The sequence below is a fragment of the Branchiostoma floridae genome, chromosome 6, assembly GCF_000003815.2.
Source record: "Branchiostoma floridae strain S238N-H82 chromosome 6, Bfl_VNyyK, whole genome shotgun sequence".
NCBI classification, from domain to species: Eukaryota; Metazoa; Chordata; class Leptocardii; order Amphioxiformes; family Branchiostomatidae; genus Branchiostoma; species Branchiostoma floridae.
This window is the reverse complement of record NC_049984.1, coordinates 3,285,719-3,307,762: the sequence shown is the minus strand read 5'-3', so window position 1 is coordinate 3,307,762 and position 22,044 is coordinate 3,285,719. Positions and strand designations below refer to the sequence as shown.

Genomic DNA, 22,044 nt, shown 5'->3' with positions numbered 1-22,044 from the left:
CAGTACATGGACCAGTGCAGGTTAGGTGCAGGTAGACAGCAGAAATACCTGCACAGCTCCAGTTTTACCTGCCCTAACCTGCATATGCAGGGGGTATTTTGAGCCCTGCTGATGCACTGTCAGGAAAGAGTGGGTCAACCAGAAATTAGGCCAGCCATAACAAAAACGCTTCCTGTTATCAGTTCAGCATCTACATCCAAAATGCGGCTGAACGCAGTAGGCTCACTTAAGGTCAAAAAGACTCTTAAATGCTGAGGCTTCACTGCTGTACAATGTAGGACACTCCACATCCCAAAAACACTGAAGTAAGACTTCCTAAATGCTGGCTATGAAGTTGTTGTAAAGAAGTTTTTAACATAACAAAAAAGAATCGAAATGTGGAATAAAAGCATCTAACACATTGTAACATTTTAACAATGGATGTAATGTCGCTGCCTTTTGTACTTGAATCCTACATCCCCAGATTTCATACTACAAGAGGAGTGGGGTTTTGACTGAATATTCTTGACTATAATTGTGCTCGTTGAAAATCTATCATCATAATCATATTCTAACTTGTTAGTAAACTAAACCCTGTCTTGTAAAAGACACAATGTCATGTATCATTCGTACATCAAGTAAAACAGTTGTAAGCGAGAGAAGTAAGAAAAATGAAGCCAGAACGACCTCTAGGACGCCACCAATTCTTCATGACAAGCTCTCCCTCTCCGATGCACGAAGCCTTTATCAAGTGTGTCTCTATGACAGATCGTTACCTGGCGCCACCATAATCTCATTAATGTTGCCTGTCACAAGCAAAATCTTCCGAGAAAAGACAAATTTGTCCCAATCCTTTGCAAGTAGCTCGCGAATGTAACAATTATGGGAGCAATTAAGCATAATGGTTGTATATATATAGTTTGCAGAGTGCGCTTTATTATGTCTTCCCCGTAAGGGAATACACATGGTTTGTATTTTTTTCTTCTTTTTTTTTCTTCTCTTAAAGCCAATCAGATCTAAAGGGGGGTTTACACAAAAATATAGGAATAGATAATTATAATTACAAAGTTACCCCCCACTCACCTATCATTTGTGTGCCATTTTTATTGATTACTTTATGCCATCCTTGCAGCTTACACTAATGTATAGTTTGTTATTAAACTCATAATCTCTGCAATAATCTCATTGGATATAGCAGCAGCAAAAATTCGAGAGCTCTACACACAAGGTTCTGGAGTAGGTGCTCTTTACTGTTGCTAGCACAGGCAACCTCAGTAAGGCAGTCATTTCCTCGTGTTGTTTTCTTTCCATTAGCAGGTGGTTCTTCCAATGTTTGCTCAAATCCACCATCTGTTTAATCTGTAATAGTAGCTGCCAGGAAGCATTAGACATGTGTATGACTTTGTATACATAACATTTGTTATATATTTTTAAAGCCCACTGGGTTCAGTAATTTTTTTTTCAAAAGAATAGTTTACAGATACATGATATTAGTATCACATACGTTGTCAGGTACAAAAATCATACTATACAAAGTAAACTTGACTTCTTCTCCCTTCTTTGTGATGGTGAAAATGTACATTGTAAGAACAGAATGATATGTTTTATAATCAAAGGTTTCTCTAAATCCAATAGAAATATGGCTTTGTTTGACAATGTATTACTTACAAAAAATTATTGTAGTAGGGAATGAATTGGGGAAAAGGTTGTATCAGTCTAAAGCGTGTTTTAACTTCAAAATTAAAGTTCAACTTTCTATTTCCTGTGTAATCTAGTCGTCTACACTATACTACAACATGTTATTCACCTTCTAGTCTATTCTATCAAGTTACATGGGGTCAGAGTCCTTGAGTTTGAGGTTGAGGTTGTTGAACTCCAATCACAAAGCCCTGATATGGTATGGCTTCAACTCGATAGCAAATGTCTTTTTGCTGATTTTGTGCATTTTTCAGGTGGTGTTTAACATGACATGTAATCTATATCAGGCTTGCCAGACCAGGGCTTCCAAAGTGCACACAATGCCCTGCCACGGGGCATGGCAAAGCGATTTGCTTCTCCCATCAATTTTACAGAGGTCATCGATTTCGAGCTTACATGTAATATCAGGACTTCATGAATAAGTTGCAGATCTGAAGATATTCATTGTCCACAACTACTTATATTTACCCCAGTGGCTATATATCCCTAGCTTCCGTTGCAGTCTTCGAACAGGGCTGTGTTTTTTTTGGGGGGGGGGGGGGTACAGGGCAAGACTCGCTATCACAGCAAACTGCCTTCCACAGCAACAGACAGTCCCTTTCTTCGCACAAGAGAACATAGCCAACGTTGGAATGGCATTACAGAAAAAAAATTTTTCTTTGCTGGATGAAACAAAGCGGGCTGCAATACCCCACTCCCTCTTTCAATACCTAATTGCTTGCAGACTATTCCTGAAGAAAATTACTTGAAAGAACCTACAAGATGAGCAACAACAAATCATTTGATATCATATATCTGCTTGGAGATGTCAACTTGCAAGTCTAATATTGCATACTTCATATTTCAGGAGACAGCCACTATGATTTACTAATAGGGCCTTCACACTGAACCGAATTAGCAGGAATCAAGCAGAACCAGCTGGAGTGAAGTATTTTCAAAATTCGTGCCACATTCGGGGTCATTCCAAGTGGGAGTTCCAAATGGACCTTATATCCCCTTCACACGAAAAGGAATAAGCCAAAATGCCCTCAGAATGAAAAGTATTTTCTATTCCTGGGAATTCGTACTGTATTCGAGAAATTCTTACTGCATTCCAGATATTCTTTTGGACACATTCGGGCAGGATTCGAAATGGCTTGCCCTTTCGGTTCTCCATCGATTGAGATAAGAATTTTTGGAATAATGTTGGAATGTCGCAGAATGCGGTCAAACAGTGCAATTAGAATAGTTAGAATACAGTTAGAATCCACTTCGAATGCCATTCGATATTCTCCACTTTGAATGCACCTCGACAGTTTTTAACATGTCAAAAACTTTCGGGACAGTCAAAAGAACGGGCACAAATAGCTGGAATGCAGTAAGAATGTCTGGAACACACTACAAATTGCCAGGAATAGCCAGGAATAGAAAAGAATTTTCAATCCGACGGCATTCTGGCTGATTCTTGCTCTCATGTGAAGGGGGCTTAAGTGGCTACTGAGGAAAAAATGCTATTAAATGGTACAATAAAATCTGACTAAGCAGTCAATGATACCCTTATACAAATTCAATCAATGTAGCACACAATCCTAATTCCTGACAACATTCCCCACAATAAGACAACAGCCAAAACAGAGATACAAAAACAAAGGATGCTTAGATGGTAGATGATGACCTCGAGAAAAATACGAAGGTCACGACAGCAAGTCCTGACTCCAGCCAACACGGAGCCAAGACAGATTTTCACTTTTATCTTGGCAGGCTAAATATTGATTGTAGGAGGAGACAGACATAAAGTCTGGGGATTACATCGCAGCGCTGCATTCTGTCTTTCCAGGGCAGGCTGTCCTGTCACAATCCTCTTCTAATGGTATCAGTAAATCTTACTCTTCACTAACAAATCAATGGTACTACTACTACACTAGATAGCAAATAAGTCGATTATCTCCTATGTATTCTTACAATGATCCATAATGGATTTTGATGACGCACACAATAGTTTTTAAACCTTGGTAATTTAGTAACTGTTGTTGTGATCATTCTAAAATCGTTTTTGGACAATTGTGCCTCAATCATTGGGAAGGAAGTATTTTGTTTCTTCACCTTTTGTTCATTGTAGAATGCTGTGCTCTCTGCCTTGAACAACCTTGACTTATAACGTTATATAATTATGGTCACACCTGTCCAGTTATACATGTTTGATCACAACAGTTATATTTGGAGAGTAGTGAGTTATCATTTTGAACAGTTCAAAGTCCACTTGTAAGTCAATAAAAGGTGAGATGCTGATGCTAAAATTAAAAAGTCAACAGAACTATCAAAGAGGGTCCTAATTATAACTGTAAGTTGTAGCTACAGTAGTGAGTTGTGTCATCAGAAGTGTTACAGTATTCTTTACCGTCAAGCTAAGCGGATCATGGATTTTAACCTAAATTTCTAATCTTGTACACATATCAAAGACCAAACATTTCTACGTGCCTGCGTAGGTTTTAATTCCTCTCCATTCCCCTTGGACAAATTTTAAAGTAAACTAATATAACAGCATATTACCTGTAGGAAATGACTGCAAAGCAAACAGCTGAAAATCATTAGTCTAAAAGCCAGCAAGGTTGACTGTATGTGGAGGTCGAAAAATACGATACAGCAATTATATGAGAAAAATGATATTCAATCTTCCTAAATTACACTGTGGGATGGCTACAAGCATGCTTTGTTCCCTTGACAATAACAACTGTGAGCTTGCATTTTGCTCAGCCACATTGTAGATGTATGATCTATCTACTAGTATTTAGTACACACTTCAAATAATTTTATCAAGCTATTAATACAAGCACACCATATATCATATATCACGCAAATTTTAAGTAGACTTTTGATTATACTTATCAATAAAGAACTGGTCAACGACGTAACAAGGCATATTATCATCGCATATCCCTGATATACAGATGAGCATAATATTATATTAATAACGCTTAAACTGCCAGAGTTTCAGCCTTAAAAAATGCTATCAGTGCCAGGGTTTGCCGCTGACCTCCCAAAAGAACCCCCAAACAAGGCTGAAGTCCCTAACTTCCGGGGTTCGTGCACTACACGTGCGCAAAGCTGCTACTTCGGGGGAATACGCTATCCCGGATATATCCGGGCACGGCACACAGGACATGTATAATGTGTGCCGGATATATCCGGGTTTGGCAGTTTAAGGGTTAAGCTCCTCAAGGTGATATGTGGTCATCTGGATGTCATCCAATTTACTACCGAGAGGGACTCCTATATTATAGTAATATACATTGTACATGCACTTGTACACTCACTTGGCTAAAAACATTGTCTTTTAAGAGAAAAGAAGGAGCCCAAGAAGTAACGCTAGTTCACCTTTATCCGTAGGGTAATCTATATCCGTTGTTTTTCTTGAAACATGTTATCTAGAGATAATCAATCAACTGATGGTGTTTTCAAATTAAAATATTTGTGTTTTCAAATTAATTATTAGAGTATCAAAAATATTGCAGTAGATTTGAAATTCCTAAATGTCTGTATCTACAAACAACGGATATAGGTTACCCCGCAGATAAAGATTTACTAGTGTAATATATCGGATGGCAGCCTTAAGGCTAGTTACATCATATTCCAATTACACAAAAACTGTACATCAAATTATAGCCACAAATATGCAGTATCAAAAGGACAGGCTGTAAAAATAATAGACTCTGAGTTATATATAGCTGAGCTGTTGTATGAAACCTACCTGTTTGTAGAACCCTGAGGAGGCTTGTGAACAGTCGACAGGAAGTGTCAGATCTTAGTCAAGCAACAGTTGTTTCCCTTGTGCAAACTCTCTGAGTCATGCTACTAGAAACCTGAGGATGTTATAGGGGAAACAAAACACAGGATATCAGTTTTTTTGGAGAAAAAAAATCCATGGGAGCAACAGAGAGGGGGGTCAGCCAAGATTGTGTGGATTTCCCCTTCCATGGTGTGTAGGTTTTTTATCTAAAGAATTTTAAATCAAAATGCTACAGGAACTATAATTTAAGGTTTGGTGAAGGTGTGCCACGTGCCTAGAAGCATCCCTGGTTAATCAGAATTATGCTATGCTTGCCAGAGAATCTACACCCCATGGCTATAGCATGGTTGTATACCAATGCCCCTCTTCCCTTTATATTTAGAAGTACAATAATCACTTCCTACTTTGCAATTTCTATCAATCCTGTTAACACTAACAAGTTCTGAGTTAACAAGCCTTTTCTAGTTTCAAACTAAATTGTTCACAAGTGATAAAGTCATTACAGCTAATATGTCTCAGAAAAAATGTAGTGTCTCCCAAAACCATATCAGATCCTCTCACCATTAGAACTTCCTAAATTTTCAGCAGAAAGCATTTCAATATTGGAAGAGATCTCCATTGCCATGGCAACTGAAGAAACATCCCAAATTATTCGGATGGGGAGGAAGTGTGGCCAGCTCCTGACCTCAGTGTTTTGTATGCAGGTCCTTTATTTCATGGAACAAAGAAATTTTTCAACCCCAATGATTCTGAATTGGCAAGAATAATCAGATGAATAAAATGGTTGCCACATTGTGCAAATTTTGCAGAAGAACTGAATAAATACAATTCTACAACATATGAATTTCAAAATTATATCAATTTGGTTTTCTTCCTAAACGTGTAACTGAATTTTCATATCGTTTCTGCCAATAATAATAAAAAATTGTTGGAACAGGAGGCACAATTTTGAATTCTTAAAAGTACTTTTTTTAATGATTAGATTTGCTTCCTTCCTTAATGCTGCCTAAATCTACCCAGGAAGACCACTAAGAGGACCGACAAAATCTATGTGGACCTGTGGTTACCACATACAGGATTCTTAATGGATTAAAAATTAGTACAGTAACAGAAATGACTGAAAATTCACCTCCAAATCTGCTGTAGAGATTTAATTGTCAAACCTAGATGACAAACTTTCATAATAGTACTGCCTGTGAGACTATACACTATTTTGCAGAAAAAGAAATTATGATACAAAATACTCAAGACAGCTCACACATACAACTCGGTCAAGAAACAGTTCAGAGGTCAATTCAAGGGAATACAATGTACTTGGTTTGGTTGAGTCAGATGCATTAACCTTCATAAATGTACCAAAGCAAGAAATGTCTGGTTAAATTTCCTGACAAAATACAGCTTTCCTCTGTGACAGTGTCTGAACAAATTAACAGCTGCTGCTCTTACCCTGGGTGACTCTAAACATTAACTTCCTGAAAGGTATATCATCAGGAAATACCTCCGTGCCCTCTTCCTGACCGTCACAATGGGGGCAATATTCAGGTAAGTTGTAATTTTGTTACGACATTTTAACAGCTATTTCCATCTCACGCAGAACTGTGGGACCGCATGTTAGGGTTTTAGTCCAGGGTGGATGTTTGGCTTTAAGCCAAATTGAGGTTAGAGTGCAGAACTAGGGCAGTCATATTCAATAGACTTACATGTAACAAGGGATCCCTGCAGCAGTATAATCAAAAATGGATACGACGACGAACTACTAAGTACCTAAGAACAGCTCAGAAAAGGAGACGAGAAATAGCCAAATACCAGAGTTAGCAACCTAGGATTGATGTGTTTAAAATTTGAATATTTTCCTAGAACTATCGTCGTCTAATAGTGGAACTTGTTGCAATCAAGTACAGCTGTGTTATTACATCAAGGGGCTGAGTTTTTCCGGCTATACAAATACTTAGTAACTAAATAAGTCCAATTTTTTTTTATCTGAAACTGTTACTGTTACTGTATACTGTAAAATGCAGAAACTTTTGTGGTTTTTGCGGTGGCCACTTCACTGCAAACTTAAAAACACCGCAAACATGTTTCCATGCCAGTAAGAGAGTTAAGTGCATGGTGCTGCCGCGAACTTAAAACCACTGTGAAAAGTCCTTTTCCCGCTATACCGCAAAATTAAATCCCCGCAAAATTAAATGCATTTACAGTATGTTACTCAGGGTTGGACAAGTTTTCTAAAATTGACTTGTCCTATCGGGCAAGTACTTAAAAAATTTACTTGCCCGAACCAACTTTTCACTTGCCCGAAATCTAAATGACATTTTTTCTATGTATGTTCATGGCCTTCAATGGAATTTTTGTTATTGGCTCTATTTTCTGTGTTAATCAATGCTTGATGTCATGACTTTGAAAAGTAGCAAGAACATCAAAATCTCACTCAATGGAGAAAAGCTAACTTGTCCGATCGGGCAAGTGGGGAAGGACATGCACTTGCCCGATTAGCATTTTCACTTGCCCGGGACTATAGGGCTAGTGGACTTGTTTATCCCTGTTACTGTATTCTTCTAGAAACATGTAACTGGCTTGAACTAGCCCCAGGCTGATGGACTGAGACAGTTTGTAGCATTAGATGATAAAGTTTATATCAGCCTTGTACAGTCTAATGGATCAGATGTTAACAAATTGGCCCACCAATTGCAAGGTAGATGCCAGGTGACCTCAACTCAACCTCAGAAAGACTGCTACAGTTTATATCATACCCGGGCCATATTTACGTTCGATATTGGTGTTCTAACCGGCCGGTATTTTACAGTACAGCCCGGGGCTCCATACTTTGCTTCCAATGATTGGAACTGGCTTGCGTTTGTTTGAATTGACGAATAATTTAAAAAGGTGTTGACGGGAAATTATGCATTGATGTCACGTCTTTTGCTCTTTTTTTTTTAACGATACACTTGTGAGTTTCCTCCGAATGGCATGATATAAACAAAATACAACACGAGGTATTCTGTATCGCCCTCGGTCCCAACCCTTTCACGGGTCAGATCCCCCTTCGGGAGTTCGGGAGATCCTATCTACTATCAGGTAATACCAGCGGGCGATACAGAATACTCCGTGTTGTATTCTATTTGTATGACATTAAATGTTTGTTTGTATCTTTGTGAGATAGCCGTCACCAATGCAGGCTGCCTATATAGGCTGACCCTGTGTAATGATTAGTTAATTTTCAATACATACAAATACAATTTAATACATTACCTAAGTACAAAAAAGGCACAACGACTGTTACTTGAACTTCTCTAGATTACTTCTTACACTCGACTGAATATTAATGAAAATCTGCGCCAGGTTTGACAACGAAAATTAACAGGATGGGCTCCTAAACAGTGGTATGGACAACCGTCCATCAATGTCATCTCAGGCAACAGAGGTCACAGTAGACCCAGGAAATCTTGGAAGGAGTGTGTTAAGATAAACATCAAGGTGCGCGGCCTTGCCAGTGTAATTTAAACTTGCTGAATAAAGCTCTTTGGAAGAGCGGTGTGAAGACTAGCCAGCTACTCCCCATCTGCACCCCCCCCCCCCAGGTCAGGGACCCATGCAGCAGTATAATCAAATACTGGATACTAATAAATACTTCTACTACAAGTATTTCGTCACAATATAACAGTGCTGTAACTTGCAAGTGTCCTAAAGAGATTGGCATAAATCACTTAGTACAATTCCATATCTTATTCAGTAACAATATTTCTGGGATCAGGGCATAAGCCTTTAAGTGTCTCAGTTCATAACATACTCATAAAGATGGAAATGAACACGGACTATAAACTGAGAACTTGTTATTTCCCAACTGTATGGGGGAAGATTTGTAGGCCTTGAGACATGTACACAGGTCCACAGGAAGAATAGCATTCAAGATATGTTCAAGATACATGTAATTGTGGCTACAAATAAAGTCAAAGGCTTTACAAGCAATATCGGTGATCCCTTTATCCTAAAGCTTTGTTCCAATACACAACTTAAAGATAACATTAAACTTAAAGTATACTAAACCAAAGGTGAAGGCTGCACCAATATCATTCTTTTATATTATAGTAAAACAAATGAATAAATGAACACCAAAGGTGACTGAATTATTGTTTTTGCCTTTGGCAATGTTGATTCCAAAATTATATATTGATGACATATACACGCGGGCATTAATTTTCATACATCATAGTCTTACGAGGCTGACGAATGCCTACTACTAGTACAATGCACTACTACCCCAGATTTTTTTGGACCAAATTGTAAATCATACAAAGCAGCCAAAGCAAAAACATGATGTTTAGTTGTTTTTTTAAATCGGAAAATAGATATGGAAAGTGAAAGAAGAAGAAAATCTATAATTGTTCTGTTAATAATGCCATACTCTGTGTTCTGGCCATTTGTTCAGCCTTCCTGAACACTTATTCCTGATTTCATAATGAACTAAGACAACTTTTTTTACCAACCTCTTGAGTATTGTTTCTATCTCATGCATGCACCAGTTTTAGGGTTCCCAGATGATATCATCCATATACATTAATCAAATGAACATGGCGTCGGGCGTCGGAATCTATGGGTCCTGAGTTCGATTCCCACCGTGCCCCCGACGTTGTGCCCTTGGGAAAGGCACTTTACACGACTATCCTTCTGTCTGTACCGTGTATGTGGCATTAACTGTTAATATAAGTTACAAAACTTGAGTGCAGTGCCACATCGTCCTCGTCTGTCCAAAAGCAAATAGAAAAAAATAAAAAAATGAACATTCAATATCATTCTGTAAAATAGGGGATCGGTAGAGTGTAATTTCTGTAATAACTATATCAAATTGTAACACTAGAGTCCATTCCAAGACACCATGAGGGTTTTTAGGCGATATTTATAATTAGTCTGAATTATTTTGAATAAAAGAATATCTGAGCCACAATAATTAAATTATTTTCAAAAAATTGACTAAGAAAGTACTCATATATTTGAATTCCTTTGAATATTTTAGAAACATTTTGAAAGTAACTGTATAAAAATATCTTTATTTAGAATAATTGCGAAACCTCTGTGTGATTATTTCACATTTACAAATATTTGTAAAAAATGGTAAACCTGGCCAAATGGTTAAATTAGTTTATTGCCCCCATAAAAGTAAGCCCTATTGTTGTATCTGTATATTTTTAGATTTCACTGCTGGGCAATGGTGGATCCTTTGTGGTGGGCCATTGTTGCATGGCACCCAACCATACTTTGCAAGGATGTGTGAATTGCTATCTTCCCAGCCCACTGAACCATTTACAAAAAATGGTAGAAAATGGTAAATAATGGTAGAATGCTGTTATCATTATTTAGAAACCATTAGAAGTATCCAATTCCACACGATGAATATTTCCAAAGTTTTACAGGACCAGGGAAATATTTATAAAGTTGAAACAGTGTTACAAATATTTCTGAAGTATCAAATGTCCTAGACATATAATTACAAAACTTTAAAATCAATTCTAAACAATGGTCACAAACATCCGCATGGTGTCTTGGAATGGACTCTACATACAGAGCACTGTCTCCCTTTTAATCTGATTTAGACAACGGCAGAGCTTCCATTCTCACCATCTGAAAAGAAATTGCTGATCTTAACTGAGAGCTCTGACAAGCCTGGAGAGAAATGCGTGGTTGATATAGAATCGTTTCTGTTGAACTGAATGAGGACACAAACATGCGATAGAAGTCTCCAAGCAGAGCTTTTGGCCGGGTGTAGCGACTGTATAGCGATTTCTTACAGCTGTCATAAAAAATCCCGCCCACTATTATCTCTCAGACTGAAACCTTTGCTTGGAGAATATGTGTTAGTCAATGTCTGCACATTAGGGTATAGAGAAATGCTTGAGAGACAAAAAAACAAGAGACTCCATAAAATCTAAGATATTGTAAATGCATTTAAATTCGCGGGGATTTAATTTCGCGGTAGCGGGAAAAATGACTTTTCGCTGTGGTTTTAATTTCGCGGTAACACGATAGACTGCAGTCTAATACCATTATAGAAAAATGTTCGCGGTGGTTTTAAGTTCGCGGTGAAGTGGTCACCGCGAAAACCGCGAACATTAATCCACCGCGAACATTTCTGCATTACAGTATTACTCAACTTAATACTCGAAGTGTCAAAGTTAGTGGGTAGAGATGGGTCACAGTCAATATTGATAATAGATGATAAGTAACGTGCAAAGTTCTGTCTATGGACCAAGAACTGAAGAGGGCATGATTTCGAAGCCCGGCTCTGATTCTCACTTGATATGCATGCTACTGGGATATTAGGGTTGCAGTCCTTAGGATGGGATGTTAATAAAACTATTCTCCACTATTCACTTTCTGTCCTTGTCAAAAAGAGCAAGGGGAAATTACCAGGGACAATGAACGCGGGCTTGGCTAACTTGCGGGTGCGGAAGGTAGGGTCCGGCCATCAAGGCAAACCATGAAGTTGAAGCCCAGAGCTGGACTCACTGGACAGACCAGCCGCATGGAAGCACAGTGTGAAGACTAGCCGACTGCTGCCTACCCCTGTGACAGGGATCCCAGCAGCAGTATGATTAAAAATGGATACGACGACGACGACGAAGGAACCTGGTCAACTTGGTCCAACGAACTAAGTCTAATTTAAACCCTTAGCCCTAATTCTGACCCTAACCACAACAAACCCTGGTCCTGACCAAGTTGACCTTCAGGATGTTGGGCCAAAGTGAAACGGTTGAATCCCGGATCCCAGGGAAGACACTGAATAATGTAGCCCACTTTCCAGTTCCTGAGCCATCAAAGTTGTGGAATCAATGAAAGATGTGTTAACATTGGTCTTTTGCAGCTGCAGGCTTGTAGGAAGCCAGCCAAAGTACTGTAATTTACATGTACATGTACCAAGTTGGTAATTTTCATGATTGTACATGTACCAAGTTGGTAGATGCCGAATCGTCTTGATCACAGCAAAGATGCAGAATAATGTAGACCTTTCCGCTGCAATCATTTGTTATCAAAGTTGTGGAATGGATGAAGGATGTATTGATATGGTCTCTCACGGCAGCAGGCTCTTTGAAAGCCACCCATAGTAATTTACAATTACATTTTGTACAATGTGCAGGCTAGTTTAACTTGGTAAAATTCCGAATCGTCTTGATCTCAGCAAAGATGCCAAATAATATAGTCCTCTTTCGGCCATCATTTGTTATCAAAGTTGTGTAATTTTGTAAGTGTATGTATTGATATAATGGTCTCTCACGGCTGCAGGCTCTTTGAAAGCCACCCACAGTAACTTACAATTACATTTTGTACAATGTACAGAGTTTAACTTGGTAAAATGCCGATTCGTCTTGATACCGGCAAAGATGCTGAATAATATACTCCTCTTTTGGCAATCGTTTGTTATCAAAAGTACTGTTGTGGAATGGATGAAGGATGTATTGATATGGTCTCTCATGGCTGAAGGCTCTTTGAAAGCCACCCACAGAAATTATTATATAAAACAATTACATTTTGTACAATGTACAGAGTTTGACTTGGTAAAATGCTGAATCGCCTTGATCCAAGCAAAGATGCCAAATAATATAGTCCTCTTTCAGCAATCATTTGTTACCAAAGCAGTGGAATCAATGAAGAATGTGTTGAGCTGGTCCCCAATAGCTGCAGGCTTTGCAAAAGCCACCCATGCAGTAATTCACAAGTTCTGAGGTCTCATTTATATCACTAAACCGAATGCTAGCAGTCTTTGAATCAATAGGACAAGTCAATCGATAGGACACTCGACTTTCTACAAGGACATAAATTTGTCCTCAGATGACCCACTAGACAAGTCGGGACTGTATCATGAATTGAGTTTCTGGACTGGTATCAAGATACTAGTATACATGTGAGACATAGGCACGAAAAATGAAAAACACTGGATACCACGCAGTTGAGTTTCCAGAACTGCACCAAAAATGTTTGTTTAATACAGTTTACCAATGAAATGTTACTTTATACTTATGAATGACTTGTCAAGTTGTGCTAAACTCATAATCAGGTTTATTGGTATGTAAGTATAAAAAGAAGTTTGGAAGGCAGTCAGCTTTGTGCTCTCCAAGTTCAGTGTAAGATGCGTAATACAAAAAGCTTGGTATCAAGATATCAAACTTGATCCCTAATGCTTTTGATGATTCAAATGAGCATATTCTTAAGCTCAACATTCAAGCTAAGAGTTGGTTCTTTAATGATGTAATAGTGCAATCAACCAATATGTAGCAGCATTATGCAGCTTTGAATAGTCCAGATTAACCATAAACCTTCAGCAAGGAGGTTGATTTTGAACCTCCTTGCTTTCAGTGACATTTTGTCATGACAGACTTCGCATTTTGATTATCTCTTGTGATCAAGTACCATTTTTTCTCCAATAAATTACTGTATTTTTGAAATCCAAAACGTGCTCCAACTTGTAGCCAAAGTTGGGTGCAGACATTTTTTTTTGTACTTACTGAAAAGAGCGGTCCTTCCCAGTGTAGGTGGTTCAAAATCTACAGCCCTAGGGTCGCAACCAACCAACTTGTAGCTTATCTCCGGGCAGATTTACCAGTGGCATAAGATAGCATCAAAGCTGGCTGATCATGAGTATAGCTGACCAAAGGGAGTTACTGGATACCCAAACACACTCCTAGGCCGGCTTTACGCCTCTGGCAGCTTTTGATACTATCTTATGCTACCGTAGGATCTGCTTGGAGATTACTTGTAGCAGCATGGCTTTGAATAGTCTGTGTAACACAAACTCCGCTGTCCAGGGCTGTAGCTGACCCCAACCCGTGGGGGCCGGCGGATGTTTGGCGGGCTGCTATAAGCGAGATTTAATCAGGCTAGGCTTTGAAAAGTACAGATTAAGAATGCAGAGACATTATATCTGCATGGCTAAATTCATGACTGACTTGGCATTTTGCATTATTTCTTGTAATCAACCATCATGCCAGATCTTCCCACTTGCCCAAGCTGAACATTGTCATTGTCAAGTTTTTAATGGACATCCCCAAATAAACCTGGCTCTGTTCCAACAAGCCACCAAGTGAGAACTGTGCACTTAACAGGAAAACCATTAAAGCATCCCAGTAGGGTGTGGAACATATGCGATAAATCATATTCCTGTTGCTGAACTACTCTTGATATCATACAGATTACACAACACTCAAAGTTTGCGCCCGTCTCTTCACATATTAGGCGCCCATATCTGCATTTTCAGTCACTGCAATCTTTCAGATAGAATTTCTGATAAAGGAGGTAGAGGCAAAGTTTCCACTTCCCTATTTACAAAATATTATCTAACATGTGCATGTATCATCAGTTTAAAGTGGTGCTTCCTTATTCCACAAATCATGGACTAGACGTCTACATTATTTGGAGAACTCAAATTTACATGTTGGCATGGAGATTAAATTACAGTACAGTACTTTGGGTTGCCCACCCCAAAACCACCTATTGCATGTATTAAAACATGTTTCTCAGAAAAAAATGGGCAAACTTGGAAAATTCTATAAGACTAAACTAGTATCAGATTCTGTATGTTCAATGGCTACCTGTTACATAAGGTTCTACATTTAATGGCCTCAGGCCGCTTTTCATTGAGGTCATGAGGGGAGTAGGGGTCAAGCAACATACACCATACGGAATCTGATACAGATGACAACATTAAAGTCCAAATAAATCTATACTTCTGGAACAAAAAGCATGATAATAGAATGAGTCGATGAAAGAAAGAAAGAAAGAAAGAAAGAAAGAAAGAATGAATGAATAACTGAATAAATAAATGAGGACACTTAACGTTATATCTTCTATGTCAAAAAATGTGCATAATGGTTTAACTATAATACAAATCTGTGGAAACAGTCTTTTTAAACTTGAATAGGAATCAGGCTGAATAAAAATTCTAACTGGAAACAATGTGACACCACTGTCTACCCAATATAGAGGCTAGGGTTGGCAGGTTTTTCTACTTTTGGTCGTGGAAACAGGAAACACAACATTTTTTGTGTGCCAATTAAACCATAGTTGTTCACAATGTCCCAAAACTCCTCCCATAGAATCTCACATGACTCAGGTGAATACTTTTAAACATACCTGAGTGTAGAGGAATTTCCACTGGTCAGGTGGATTCCCCCAGACCTAATACAATCACCTGGCTTTTAGCTAGGATTTTATAATAGGGAGTCCAAACTTATTGGTGAGTCGCGGTAAGTGACTATTGTAGGGGGGGGTCTGGTGGCATTCACCTTCTATGGTGCAGAGTTTTTGATGATTTTAAGTTTAAAAAGTGCTTTCTTAGGTATTCCAAGAGGCAAAAATACTGTTCCAGAGGTGAGGTCACAGTAGAAGACTGTGACCACAGATGACCCAGTAGCATCACTGGTCAATCAGAATTTCATGCTAGTCAGGCGATTTTCTCCCCAGTGTAAGGGCGTCCAGGGGCATCAAACTTCTTGTTATTCTAAGAAAAGTGCGTCCAGATGACGCGTTGACGCATGCCTGGCTAAAAGCCTGAATACAATGCTCATACCTACTTGCTTATACCATATTTATATAATAGGCTTTGCTGCACTAACTTAAACATGCCCCTATACTGTGAAAAAATCCTGTTGAGTGCTCACTACTAAGTACTACAGGTGAATACTGGTACATGTATATGGCCTCATCCGGTCAATAGCACACATGTACTTCTAAACATACCTGAGTGTAGAGGAATTTCCCCCGATCGTATCACCTGTAAACACAGTCATGTGTCGGACCTTCTGTTCGTGTCATCACAACATGGCTGAAAGGGTGAGTCAATTAGTTGTCTGTCTGCTACCCTAGATTGCCATTATATCCGCCTGATTGGTAAATAAACCACATGAAAGGCCGGCCAGACAAGATATACATTGAGAGCAGGAAGACAGGTCGTATGCTATAGGTATAGGAGGTAAAAACTACAGACCACCACAGTCTGTCCTAACTCAGAACTGGAACAAAGTCATGGTTTTGAATACAGTGACTGTTAACGCCCAAAAGTAGTTACTCAAGTAACTGGATATGGTTTTGAAACGGTCAGGCATTTCGGATAGAATCCACTATCCTTTGTCAGTGACTGTTAAGTTTCTTTCTTTTTATCTAAAAATTTTGTTTTATTGTCTGTCTGCTATTATTTTGTTTTATTGGCATGACAGAAAGTACAGTCACTTTTGTATGGTCAAATCTAAACTACAGAAAACAGTGGGTACAGAATAGATCTTAAAACTCTGCTAACTAAACAACATATTAGGATAATAAGAAAACCTCCATACAATCAGGTGGGGCTAAACATTAGTGTCACTATCTTTTCTAATCACAAAGCAATCTTTTATGTATTTACCTATCTTTAAAAGCTTTATGAGGGCTAAAGATACAGTCAAATCTATACTTCTGGTATCGAGTATCGTAAAATCTGTAATGTTTAGACATACATGTAGGAATGCGAATAATTTATTGCGTAACATATCATACATACACGTAGGGCACTCCATGACAGTATGGTACACTGTAAACTCTTGTTGTGTCTTAAATACTTGTACTTCTGAGTGTGTGTGTGCATTTGAATAGCAGTAATAGCCCGTATAGGGTAATTGAAAGGTATGTTCATGGCAACAGTGTTTGATTATACTGCTGCTGGGGTCATTGACACACAGGTGGGCAACAGTTGGCTAGTCCCACTCATAATGGCCTACATTTTTCTTTGAACTCAACTTACAGAGACTACCAGTAATATGTTCAGCCTCGTGCTCTCTATGCCAGTGGTAATTGTTCTGGCAAAAATATATATGGTAACTTCAAGCGTGTAGTTTACTGTAACTAATATGCTGCAATTAATAAGCATGCTGTGGTAAAGAGTTTCACAGTCCAATAATTTCATTGAGTTAAAATTATGATAAGCAGTTGCAAATTTGTAGTCATATTCCTGTATTTTGAGACTGCTCAATCCACTTAAATGTACAATTAAATGATATCAAAGTAAACATTTTGAGTTGATCTAGAGACTTTGACACTGTGAGACTAACAGAAGATTCAGTGTGGGGAAGATATCATGTATACACAAGATAACAATTTACACTCAAAATGATAATTTACCATTTGACTAAGAAAACAAGAAAACAAACATTTAAGACTACTAGCAACCTTACCTTAAAGAAAATTGTCCTCTATTGCAGCACACTGCTGTTGCTGTGTTGTGTTTGTGCATGTACATGTAGCTGTCCGTATTAGAACACTTACTAAGCAGTATATAACAATTATCACCTCTAAGATATACAAATATGACTAAGAAAACAAGAAGACATGGAGTCTTACCTTTAAGAAAATTCTCTTCAGAAGTGTCCCCCATTGTGACTGTACACTGTTGTGTTCTGTTGTGTGTGTGCATGCAGCCGATCGTATGTATTTAGAACACTTACTATATGCTGTGGTATGTAACAATTAATTATCACCCAAAAAAGACAATATGACTAAGAAAACAAGAAGACAAACATTATAGGCAGTCTTACCTTTAAAGAAAATTCTCTTCAGAAGTGTGCCCTATTGTGACTGTACACTGTTGTGTTGTGTTGTGTGTGTGCAACTGTTCCTACATACATTTACTAAGCCGTATATTACAATTAATTATCACCCAAAAAAGACAATATGACTAAGAAAACAAGAAGACAAACATCATAGGCAGTCTTACCTTTAAAGAAAATTCTCTTCAGAAGTGCCCCCTATTGTGACTGTACACTGTTGAGTTGTGTTGTGTGTGTGCATGCAGCCGATCGTATGTATTTAGAACACTTACTATATGCTGTGGTATGTAACAATTAATTATCACCCAAAAAAGACAATATGACTAAGAAAACAAGAAGACAAACATTATAGGCAGTCTTACCTTAAAGAAAATTCTCCTCAGAAGTGTGCCCTATTGTGACTGTACACTGTTGTGTTGTCTGTGTGCATGCAACTGTTCGTATACATGTACTAGTACTAAGCGGTATATAACAATTAAGTATCACCAAAAAAAGATACAAACTTGTCTAAGAAAACAAGAAGACGAACATGGCAGCCTTACCTTAAAGAAAATTCTCCTCAGAAGTGCCCCCTATTGTGACTGTACACTGTTGTGTTGTGTGTGTGCATGCAGCTGTTTGTACACATTTACTAAGCGGTATATAACAATTAATTATCACCCAAAAAAGATACAAACTTGTCTAAGAAAACAAGAAGACAAACATGGCAGTCTTACCTTAAAGAAAATTCTCTTCAGAAGTGCCCCCTATTGTGGCTTCACACTGTTGCCTCTGTTGTGTTGTGTTGTGTGTGTGCAACTGTTCCTACATACATTTACTAAGCGGTATATAACAATTAATTATCACTCAAAAAAGATACAAACTTGTCTAAGAAAACAAGAAGACAAACATGGCAGTCTTACCTTAAAGAAAATTCTCTTCAGAAGTGCCCCCTATTGTGACTGTACACTGTTGAGTTCTGTTGTGTTGTAATCTTGCAGCTGATCACCCAGAACTTGTCCAGCGAGTCTCCTGCGGAACATCTGTGTGACCTTGGGGTGAGGGAAACTGGAAGTGACATGCTGTTGACGTCATCTGTCCACACAAGGAGCGGTGTGGTGTGGTAGGGTGGAGGCCTGGAGGGATATACAGTATGGTATATCACTGTACTTATGGGCCATTTCAAGTCTTATACATGTAGTACTACATGCATGGTTCACAATGTATTAAAACTCAAAACTAGAGAAATTTTAGATCGAAGCATAGATGAGATTATTTGACTGATAATTATTAACAATATGTCAGTGGGCAATTTAGGGTGTCACTGGACTTATGGGCCATTTCAAGTCTTATACTTGATTCACAGCGTCGTGAAAAGTTTTTGTGGTGGGGTAAAGGCCTGGAGGGATATACAGTATTACATGGTGTCAGTGATTATGGGCCATTTCAAGTCTTATACACGCTTCACATCAAAATGTGAAAAAGATTCAAAACTAGAGAAATTTTGGGTGGGGATATAACTATGATCACACAATTTATCAAAAATAATTTTGTGGGCAATTTAGGACATACCGGTAACTAGTTATGGGCTAGTTTAAGTCTTATACATGGTTCATATCAAAATGTGAAAAAGATTCAAAACTACACATGTACTGATGATGTAGAGAAATTGGGGCGGGGGATATAACTATCACACAATTTATCAAAAATGATTTTGTGGGCAATTTAGGACATCACTTAGTTATGGGCCAGTTTAAGTCTTATACACGGTTCACATCAAAATGTGAAAAAGATTCAAAACTAGAGAAATTTGGGTGGGGGATATAATGTTCGACATACAATTTATCAAAAAAAATTTTGTGGGCAATTTAGGACATAACTAGTTATGGGCCATTTTAAGTCTTATACATGGTTCACATACTAGTAGTCAAGACGTAAAAGGATTCAAAATTCTAAACTCGAGAATTCTGGTGGGGAGCAGAGAAGGGAATATAATATAATGCATGAACAATATTTTAGTATGTCACTGCTTATGGGCCATTTCAAGTCTTATACAAGGTTCACACAGTCATGATGTAAAAAGATTCAGAATTCAAACCCAGAGATATCTAGTGGGGAGCAGAGATGGCAATATAATATGGTTTATGAACAAGATGTGGGCAATTTAGGATGTCCCTAGTTATGGGCATTTTCAAGTCTTATACACATTTCATATAGTCCAGATGGTAACATCAAAATTAATGTCTTGATACAGAGTCCAACGCTCTACCAGTTATGCCACACACAGTGCCAAAGTATACATTGAACTTAAACTTAAAGCCCCTCAACCTGGCTATTAATCAACATCAATCAGAGGAATCCATTTTCAAGAACTTCAATTTTCTTCTCTTCAAAAACCAACTAAAAAACCAACAACAAAGAAACAATGCATGGAGAAAACAAAAACCTACGTGCCAGATATCACCTTTACAAAAACCTCCATTGTTTGTTGTACGTGCCAGATATCACCATTACAGACTCAATAAATCAAGCCCAGCTTTTTAGACAGCTGCACTTGCCGAGTTTACGGCCCTCTCTAGCTCTACAGTCGTGAGTTATTTCTCCCGCGTTCCCGGTGACCTAATTCCGGCGGCGCAGTTGACGTCATCGCTCCTAACGGCTCCATATCGTTGATCTCTGGAGCGTCGGGAGGTCTTGATTGGATAATTCCCTCGGCTCCGAGTCCATACAGACAGAAATGATGTAAAGACGCCGCGCGGATCGGCCGGGCAGACATCCATTTACCGGATGTGCTTGGAATTCCTGCAAAGTGACCTAAAAGCCATTCCTTGAGATTATAGTACGAATTTATCTCACATTGATTCTGATTTGAAATCTCTTTTTTTTTCTGGAGAAAATTTGACGCAAACATGGACATGGATCACTGACAGCTGTGAAACTTATAATACTTACTAAATAGTCTAGATACTATAATACTTGGTTGGACATATGGATAAAACATTCATGCTTGTAGAAGTCATAAATGAAGATACAAATGTACTTGAATCTCTTCTGAAGTTTGACTAAGCTTTTTGCTTCAAACTAAGAGGAAAAATCCAACGTTGCAAAATTTTATGTTTCTGAACTTAGATTGTTACAAACTTCTACAGTACTCCTGAAGTAGTTTACATTAGAGGTACTTTTAGCCAATATGTGGACACAAAACAAAGATAATAACCTTACAATAGGAAGTTGTCATTTACTTGTGATTGATCATTAACTATGTGTAATCTAGTAATTTGGTGAGAACACATACTTACAGTAGCCACCGTCCAATTGTTAAATCCACACACATTGTTTATTGTCAAATACCTGTAACTTAATATAATATACTTGTGTATCAAACATGTTGTTGAGAATACTTTGTAAATGTTGCACCTTAGCAGAGGACTTGAAGAATGGCGACGATGTCAGAAATACTAACTGTTAGTTACTTTTACCAGAAATAAAGACTATAGCTAGCTAGATTCGTTGTTTTAAAAAGCTGGGTATAGACACTTCAGGTCAGCAACGTGGGCTTCAAATGTCAACATTTTCAAGTAGCCTGATTAAATCTCGCATATAGCAGCCCGCCAAACATCCGCCGGCCCCCTAGAAGGAGGGGCCAGTTACAGCCCTGGACAGCGGAGTTTGTGTTACACAGACTAATTTTCAAGATATTGCAATGAGAAGCTACCTTCCATGCATTGACTTAACTATCCCCCAAATACCCCATTTTTACATACAACGGATATAGGTTACCCTACGGATAAAGGTGAACTAACGTAACATAATTTTCCCCTTGATCCTATCTACAGTGAGCACCTGTTCACAAAGACCAGATTCTTTGAGTGGTCTTCTTGAGCAGGTTTGACCTACATTAGGGGTACGGTACCGTTAATGTGTACCGGTACGAATCCGTTTTTTTCTTATTGGACCAGTCCGGAAAAACCGAACCTGAAAAAATTAGGTGGACCGGATGTTGGACCGATTGGAAAATGAACAGATTATATGGTCAGGCAATCAGACGTTTTGGGGCCT

General features: G+C 38.4%; 1 long non-coding RNA gene across 1 annotated transcript; it reads right to left on the bottom strand.

The window, feature by feature from the left end:
* Positions 1-5,411: 5,411 nt before the first annotated feature.
* On the bottom strand, positions 5,412-18,420 carry LOC118418389. Its single transcript, XR_004831452.1, has 2 exons — positions 18,369-18,420; positions 5,412-5,516 (listed from the first exon to the last, which is right to left on the bottom strand). It is a non-coding gene; the product is annotated as an uncharacterized LOC118418389 (long non-coding RNA).
* Between the last annotated feature and the right edge of the window lie 3,624 nt (positions 18,421-22,044).